The sequence below is a fragment of the Mirounga leonina genome, unplaced genomic scaffold, assembly GCF_011800145.1.
Source record: "Mirounga leonina isolate KUSES-001 unplaced genomic scaffold, KU_Mleo_1.0 Mir_151, whole genome shotgun sequence".
NCBI lineage: Eukaryota > Metazoa > Chordata > Mammalia > Carnivora > Phocidae > Mirounga > Mirounga leonina.
The window spans coordinates 98221872-98230049 of record NW_023270377.1 but is presented as its reverse complement, the minus strand read 5'-3'; positions in this window follow the sequence as shown (position 1 = coordinate 98230049).

Below are 8178 nucleotides of genomic sequence, written 5' to 3'. Positions count from 1 at the left end.
ATTTGCAAGTAATATATCTGATAAAGGGTTAATATCCAAGATACATAAAGAACTCATATAGCTCAACACTAAAAAAATAAACAATCTGTTTAAAAACTGGGCAGAGAACCTAAATAGACATTTTCCCAAAGACATACAGATGGCCAACAAGAACATGAAAAAGTGCTCAACATCACTAATCATCAGGGAAATGCAAACCAAACCAAAATGAGATATCCCTTCACACCTGTGGGAACGGCTATTATCAAGAAGCCGAGAGGTAACAAGTGTTGGCGAGGATGTAGAGAAATGGAACTCCTGTGCACTGCTGGTAGGAATGTAAATTGGCGCAGCCATTTTGGAAAACATTATGAAGCTTTCTCAACAAATTTGAAATATATATATAGGAATGGAATATTATTCGGCCATAAAAAGAATTAAATCTGGCCATTTGTGGCAACATAGATGTACCTAGAGGGTATTATGCTAAGTATAAAAGTAAGACAGAGAAAGATACCATGTAACTTCACTTATATGTGGAATCTAAATGACAAAGCAATGAACAAATAAAACTGAAACACATAAATACAGAGAACAAACTGGTGGTTGCCAGAGGACAGAAGGAGGAGGCTGAAGGGGATTAAGAGACACCATTTTCCAGCTATAAAATAAATTAATCATGGGGACATAAAGTACAGCATAGGGAATATAATCAATAACTTGTAATAACATTGCATGGTGAAAGATGATAATTGGAGTTATCATGGTCATTTCATAATGTATATAAATGTTGATTCACTATGTTGTGCACCTGAAACTAATGTTGTATGTTGACTACAATTTAAAAAATAGCGATGATACCAAATTCTGGCAAGGACATGGAAAAAGAGAATCTCTCCTATATTGCTGGCAGAATGTAAAATGGCATCGCCATTAAGTTGGGCAGTTTCTTTTTTTTTTTTTTAAAGATTTTATTTATTTATTTGACAGAGAGAGAGATAACAAGAGCAGGAACACAAGCAGGGGGAGTGGGAGAGCGAGAAGCAGGCAGTTAAGCGTCTGCCTTTGGCTCAGGTCATGATCTAGGGGTCCTGGGATCAAGCCCCCCATCAGGGGTCCCTGCTCAATGGGGAATCTGCTTCTCCCTCTACCCACCCCCCTGGTCATGCTCTCTCTCTTTCCTGTAAATAAATAACATCTTTTAAAAAAATAAATGTAACACCTGAAACAATAGAAATCCTAAAAAAAAAATAGAGTTGGGGGTGGGGGAGACTGTCTCCTCAGACTAGGGCAACAAAAGCAAAAATAAATAGTTAGGAATACATTATACTAAAAAGCTTCTGCACAGAGAAGGAAACCACCAACAAAATAACCAATAAAAAAAAAGATATATAAAAAATAGAAAAATGGCAAAAGATATTAATAGGCAGTTTAGAGAAAAGGAAATATAAATGGCCAATAAATATATGAAACATTGCTTAAACTCACTAGTAATTAGGAATATGCATTTTTTTTCTTTTTATTATTATTATGTTATGTTAATCACCATATATTACAACATTAGTTTTTAGGAATATGCAATTTATAATTAAAATGATATAGTATTTGTCCTCCATCAGATTAAAAAATTATTTGAGTATGATATAAAATGCTAGTGAGTGCATGAGGAACTAACGCCATAATATATTATTTATCATGGTATAAGTTGGTATTCTTTGGGAGGAGATTTGGCAACATCTTTTCAGATCAAAAACATGGCTCTCTGATACAACTTAGCCATGTTTTTTGCTCAGTCTCTAACCTTTAGAAACATTTGCACACATGCATATGAAGGCATGTAATAGTAGGTATCATTTATTGATAACTTGCTTCCACTGCTCTAAGTGCTTTGCATGCTTGAATGTTTTTAGTTCTCGTTAATTTCTATTAGTATCCCCTTTTTACAAATTTATAATCTAGGATGTGAACGCAAGTAGTCTGGCTCCAGAAGCTGCGTTCTTTCCCTTGTGCCATATTACCTCTCAGGAGAATTGTTCTCTTGTACAAGGATGCTCATTGCCACAGTGCAACAGAAAAGAATGCTAAATGATTTGTAGTGTAATGCAGTAGGGAAAAGGGATGATGTACATTTATAATATTTGTTCCAATCCAGGGGCAATTTTTCTCCCCAGGGGATATTTGGCAGTGTATGGAGACAGTTTTGGCTAGCTGTCACAGCTGCATGGGAGGAGGGAGTTGCCAATGTCATCCAGTGGGTAGGAGTCAATATATTAACAAAGATTGTTCTCTAAGTAATAGTGTTCATTTCCAAAGCCAATTTGTTGATTATATCAATTATTTAAAGAAGGCACACACAGACACACACAAACAGAGCAGTATATATTCTGGATGTGTGTACTCTTACCTGTATGTGTATATGCTTAGGAAAAATTCTAAAATAATGCATACAAACTCTTAAATGTGATCTCTCCTGAAGGGTATTGGAAAGGGGCACAGATTGTAGGAAAAGTGTGAACAAAGAACTTTCAAGATAGAATCAACATTTTAAAAGGGTTAAGAAAAAATGTACTTATGTATATTTACAGAATTACAATTAATATTAAAGTACCACTGAGTTCTATTTGCTACTTGTCAACCTGACAGAGATGAACAAAAGACTGTGAGCAGTGATGACAGGTGGGGGGGGGGAAGGCTGCTCCAACCCTTGGACCAAGCATCTCTTTTAGGAAATCCGCCCTACGAAACATAATTTTAAGAGGCAATAGGATGCTTGTATTCATATAAAAACAAGTCCTAGAGCCATTCACTCTGTACATGAATGTATCAAAGTGAAAAGATCTTGAAGGAAAAACACCCAACTGAGGACTCTCGGGAAAGAAACGAGATTCAGCTGGGAACCAAAGGGATTTCCCTTTATCTGCCTTAGTTAAAGATTTTACAAGAAGAATTTTTTTTTAAAGATCTTATTTATTTATTTGAGAGAGAGAACGAGTGTGCGAGACAGAGTGTGAGCATGAGCAGGGCTGGGGGGAGCAGAGGGAGAGAGAGAGAGAATCTCGAGCAGACTCCCCGCTGAGCAAGGAGCCCGACGCAGGACTCCATCCCAGGATCCTGAGATCATGACCTGAGCTGAGGGCAGACACTTAACCAACTGAGCCACCCAGGCACCGCCCAAGAAGAATTTTTTTACATATTACTTCAGTTATTAAAAATAAAAAAAATAAATCAGTTAAAAAGTGTGCAGCAACACAAATATATAGGGTGTTATTGGCTGTGGTGCAATTAAATTAAAAAACAAACACAAAAACAAAACAAAAAGCAATGTAAATACTCAAGAATGAGAGATAGGGCAAATAAATTAGTTCTTGCTCACTTAGACAAGTGTCCTGTACTTACGGATAATAACATTCTGGAAGTATGTCTATTAGTATGGGCAGATGATTGAATTACCTGGTTAAATGAAGAAATGGCAATTATAAAACATATACATGGAATCATATACCATTATTTCAAAGAAAAAGATAAGCGTAAGCATAGGAGGAAAGAAAACGCTTGGAAGGAGAATTACCAACATTTTCTTTTTTTTTTTTTTAAGATTTTATTTATTTATTTGAGAGAGAGAATGAGAGAGAGAGAATGAGAGAGAGAGAGCACATGAGAGGGGGGAGGGTCAGAGGGAGAAGCAGACGCCCTGCTGAGCAAGGAGCCCGATATGGGACTCGATCCGGGGACTCCAGGATCATGACCTGAGCCGAAGGCAGTCGCTTAACCAACTGAGCCACCCAGGCGCCCAAGAATTACCAACATTTTCAGAAGAATTATCTTTGGAACTGGAAGTAGAAGAACTTTTGTGTTCTCTTCATTCTGATTTGCTCTGTGTTCAAATTTTTTGTACTCAAATTATTTCTATAATAAACTAGCTTAACACAAAAGGAAAGCAAAGTGTTTTCGATAGTAAAAAGAGTCAGGTAATAGAGTAATAAAAATATGTTTAAAGTGGGGCATCTGGGTTGCTCAGGTGGTTAAGTGTCTGCCTTTGGCTCAGGTCATAATCTCAGGGTCCTGGGATCGAGTCCCATGTTGGGCTCCCTGCTCAGTGGGGAGCCTGCTTCTCCTTCTGCTGCTCCCCCTGCTCTCCCTCTCTCTCTCTCAAATAAATAAATAAATGAAAACTTAAAAAAATATGTTTAAAGTAACTAAGAAAAATAATGGAAAAGGGAACTAAGGGTAAGAAAATAATGTGGAATCAGAAGTAAAACGCAGAATATATTACGGTAACTTTGGGTCCAAGTTTGGCTCTGTTATTTAAGAGTTAAGTGACTGGGGGAAAGTTCTTAACCCGCCTGAACTTCAGTTTCATGTCTACAAAATATAATAACTACAGCTATTTCTTAGTGCTGGTGTGAGGGTTATATGAGAAATTATATTAACATACACTGAAGTATTGTTTAGTGGTTTAGAAAACCCCTCAAAAGCTCAGCTGAGATCAGTGTTACTGGGATGTCCCAAAGTATACATAATTCATTCATTTCCCTACATGCACAAAAGCGGTTGAGTAGCCACGTGTTAGAGATCACTCTTCGGTAAGTACCTGGAACACAGTTTTTAGCTTCGCTACTCAGTGTGGTCAAAGAATCAGCAGTATTTCTGGGAGCTTGATAGAAATGCCAAATCTTGACCTACCTCAGACCCAGAAGTCAGAATCTTCATGGGAGCACCTTAGGAGATTCCTAGGGACACTGAACTATTTAATGCTGGTTAAAAATAAAACCCTGTGCTTTAATAGTCAGCTGGACTATGTTTGGACTACCAAACACGTGTGACAATTGAGGTATCTAATAAGAACCTGTGACTGGTGAGAAAGCTGTCTCACTTCCAGACCAGTACAAGGACCAGTATTACCCATTTTGGTCTCAAGGTTAACTGCAAGGTAACTGATGCGTCATTGTAGAGTATTGCCACACAATATGGCCACATGTGGGCAAAATGTGATCAATAACTCATTCCTTCAACAGAAAAGAAGGCATATAAGAAATGCTCAGAGATAAACAGAGAGGCTCACCTGAGCTGATCAATAAGTAGTCAAAAGCCATGGTCATGGGGTGGGCAAATTGGCATTGAGTCAAAGTGTCTATCTTCTTAGTTTCTGGCTCGTTGGGGAGCAGATATTGCACTTAGTGTACTTGCCACAGGTTGCAAATGTCAAAGCTCATCTTATTCTTCAGTCATGGTCCATGTGTCTTTTTAGTTAAATAAGACCAGCAGAGAGTTCTTCAAAACCTGTACAAATCATGATTTGGTACCAGGATGCCCTGACCTTGGGCTTAGCCTTCTAGACTCCAGAAGAAAATGGAGACCTTACAGCCATTTTTTTTTTGAAGAATTTGTTCTTGTCTTCACTTGTTTTGTTCTCATGGAATTTGCACTTTTGAGGTTTGTCTTGGGGTCTCTTCCAAGGAATGTGTGGTTTGAAGGAGTGGGGGAAGGGAATACGGTTAGTATGCCATCACTGAGGGATTGAGAAAGCTGAGAAAAACGTCAGAATGCTGAGTCTGGCCTGGAGGAAAGAGATGAAGGAACACCTGGGAAAAGTTGGTGGCAGTCACTCTACCTCTCTGTCTGGGTACACGCCTCTGTCACTTTCCTTTGTCCAAAACCAGTGTGGTGCTGAGCACGAAGCATGAGCTTTGAAGTCAGAAAAAAACTAAATTCATAGCTGTGTTCTGACTCCTTCTGGCTGTGTGTCCTTCAGCTCATGACCTGCTCTCATTTTTCTTATCTGTACATTGAGACTGACGATATCTGATGCACGCAGTAGTCGAATTAACTTAACTAAAATAATAAACTTCCTGGTTTAATACCTGGCACATTTTGAGTATTCCATAAATAGTAGCTAGTAATTGATTTCCTCTCTCTTAAAGACCAGTGAGTGACTCACCCCAGGACTCCTGGGAAGCTCTCATCAATCCCAAGTAGATGTACCCTCATAAACCCCTCTGGCGGTTATACCACTTGGACTAGTTAAAGTTATTTTATAATGATGTATTTAAAGTCTATCTCCTGCACCTCCTGTGAACTCCTTAAGTTTGGTGACTGTCTCATTTCTCTTTACAGCCTTAATGATCCCCACAGAGCTTGGCAAGGTATTTACCAAGAAATGCTGATGGACTCAATGCACCAATGGGTTTTGAAGATGGTGACCATCCTATGGGATGAGTCTACAGTATGACTGAAGGACCTTAGGATGAAGCCAGCTCCAAAGCAGTGAAGCCCTCAGGATATCCCTGCCAAGAGTTCTGAGTGGCCCTGTGTGCCGTGGAGTAGCTATGGCCAGTTCCTAAAAAAATGAGGGTTAAAAGGCCACAAACAGGGAAGCTCTTTGCCATATAGGATCAGAGACCAAACTTAACATTTTCTGCAGATGGTGCTGGAACCAATTCAAATTGGGTTGAAGATGAGAGGCTTTCCCCCCGCCACAAAGTATTCTGTGGGTTCTTTCAACTTGATACATGACTGCAGCCTCATGGGAGCCAAATCCAAATTCAAGGTAAAGGTTGTTTTTCTTTCTGGAGCCTTCTGAGGCCTCATTCTCCACTAGAATGTCATCTAAGTGCCTTTATTTAACAAAACCCCCAAATCATTAAGCCTAGAGTGGTCCCAAGTTCCAGGATGCCTCATTCTCAGATAACAAAAGCAGCTGTTGCATGCCTACCAGCCCAACACAGATCAAAAATCTGGCAGGTTTCCCTCGCACCCATCTAAGCTAAATGAAAGCCCTTAGCATTCCCAAACTTTACATTACCCACCCGCCCTGAGTTGGCCACTGGCCACAGCTATGGCTACTCCCGCCGACCTCCGAGGAGACATTGCCCTGCGTGCTGATGGATGGTTGGACGGTTCTCGTCATCAGTACACTTACCTGCCTCCCTTTCAAATTCTGAGCACTTTTTATTTCCCATTAGACTCAGGCTTTTGTGTACTTTCCCTTTATTGGGACTGGCAACATGAAGCTATTTAAACACAGCTCCATCTGTCAGCGCCAGGTCCTGCAGGTAGAGTGTCATGTTTGATTTCAGATTATCATTTGTTGTGTTGTCAAGAGGGGCTTGGGGGAGGGAGAAAAAAAAAATGCCTGCGTCTAAGCCGTTCTTGGGTTAAAATGCGCCAAGAACTGATCTGCAACTTTGACCATGACTCTGATCCACGCTCTTCATGTCTCCCTACAGTCATGGGAAGCCACTGTGACATTCATAAGGTGGACTCCAAAGATTTGCCCACAGTGGAAAGCAGAACTTAACTCTGAGCTTTGGAGCCCATGTTGGGTCATTCCTCATTCATAAAGCAACTCCAAGAGTTAGGCTTGTTCTTAGAAGGCAGAGCACGAGTGTAAACAGAGCGGAAGGACCCTTGTTTAACCCACTGATATTTGGAGTATCTAGAAATGGGGGATGGGATAAGCTACACTCAGAAATTCTGCTTCTGGGTCTCTGTGCCAAAGAGATGAGATCTAAATACAGACTCTCTTTCGAGCATCATTCTTCACAACATGTTTACAATCTCAAGATATGAAAAATGAGATACACATTCAACAGCTCACAGAACAGCAGAAGGTTGATCATTGTTGAAGCTGAAGAAGAGAGGCATGGAAACGTGTGTGCTGTTTTCCTTTCTGCTGAAAATAATAAAGACTGTACTCAAGAAAAAAAATATAAAAATTACAGATAAAAAAAATTACAGATACGGTATGACTCACGTGCATTATGAATACAAAGGAAAGTGACAGAGAATATACCAAAAGGTGTTGGTCACCAACAGCATATGTGACACAGTGACATGTGCCCTAATTCTTAGTGTCACAGCATGGCTACACTGTTGAGAATGCGAGTGGGCGCTCATGAAAAATAGGAACCCTGGGGAGATCTTGCATTTGACTTGTTTGCTTGAGAATTGACTGGTGTCAAAATGATCAATATCTTGGTGTCTGGTATCAATATCTTGAAAAACAGACCTCAAGAACTGACAGGGTAGGTGAGTGGACAGGTAAAGTTTGCCATAACATGGAAAGCAGAGAGGGGTGGGGGAGAACTTGAGACAGCTGGGCAGAAATGTGAAGGCAGAAATACTGGAAATGTGGGAGAAAGTGAAACTGATCCAACATCTGATCCAGAGTGGGAAAAATGTCTGCTGCTCAGACCCAGA